Source organism: Schistocerca americana, chromosome 1 (genome assembly GCF_021461395.2).
Source record: "Schistocerca americana isolate TAMUIC-IGC-003095 chromosome 1, iqSchAmer2.1, whole genome shotgun sequence".
NCBI classification, from domain to species: Eukaryota; Metazoa; Arthropoda; class Insecta; order Orthoptera; family Acrididae; genus Schistocerca; species Schistocerca americana.
The window spans coordinates 633,358,960-633,360,063 of NC_060119.1; the positions used below are offsets into that span (position 1 = coordinate 633,358,960).

Consider the following 1,104-nt stretch of genomic DNA (forward strand, 5'->3'; position numbering starts at 1 on the left):
GAGGATTTTCTTTCACCTCAAATGGTCCTACATAAATGTCAAAATTTCTTTAATTCTGAAGTCATAAGTTTAGATTTTTCTTTCATTTTAAACAAAACCAAATCACCAATATTAAAGTGTTAAAACCCGCCTTTTGCATCGTGTCTTTTCTTTCTGTAATCTGCTTGTTTTTTCATGGTGTCTTTTACAAGTTGTTCTCTCTCCTGAGGTGACAATATTTAACAAACTGGAAAGTCTATGTGTTCAGTAATAAAGCTAGTGGGTCTGTTGTTAAACATAATTTCGAATGGTGAAAAGCCAGTGGATGTATGTTGCAAACTGTTCATTATGTGAAACTTCCTGGCAGATTAAAACTGTGTGCCCGACCGAGACTCGAACTCGGGACCTTTGCCTTTCGTGGGCAAGTGCTCTACCATCTGAGCTACCGAAGCACGACTCACGCCCGGTACTCACAGCTTTACTTCTGCATCTCGTCTCCTACCTTCCAAACTTTACAGAAGCTCTCCTGCGAGCTTCTGTAAAGTTTGGAAGGTAGGAGACGAGATACTGGCAGAAGTAAAGCTGTGAGTACCAGGCGTGAGTCGTGCTTCGGTAGCTCAGTTGGTAGAGCACTTGCCCGCAAAAGGCAAAGGTCCCGAGTTCGAGTCTCGGTCGGACACATAGTTTTAATCTGCCAGGAAGTTTCATATCAGCGCACACTCCGCTGCAGAGTGAAAATCTCACTCTGTTCATTATGTCTTCGAAATCATTTACGTATTCAATCCAATATACCTGGTTCTTACTACAGTATGTTCTGCAAAACCTCCCTATCTCTCTCATGTACCTCGCTGCTGGATTACTGGATGGGTGATAAACTAAAATCAAAATATGTTTTATGTTTGCATTTTCAACAAAATCTTTACATAATTTTGATGTAAATTGTTAGCCATTGTCTGACAAGATTGCTTGTTGAGTACCTACCTTATTGAAATAATCACTGGTTAATTTAGATGTAATCTGTTTACTAGTGGCTTTCCTTAATGGATACAATTTTATGAATTTTGAGAATATGTCAACAATTACAAAGATAAAACTGTAACCTCCATTTGACTTGGGGAGGGGTCC

General features: G+C 39.5%; 1 non-coding gene across 1 annotated transcript; it reads left to right on the forward strand.

Annotated features, from left to right (window-relative positions):
* The first annotated feature begins 585 nt into the window (after positions 1 to 585).
* Trnal-caa lies at positions 586 to 660 on the forward strand. Its single transcript has one exon. It is a non-coding gene; the product is annotated as a tRNA-Leu (tRNA).
* Positions 661 to 1,104: the final 444 nt, after the last annotated feature.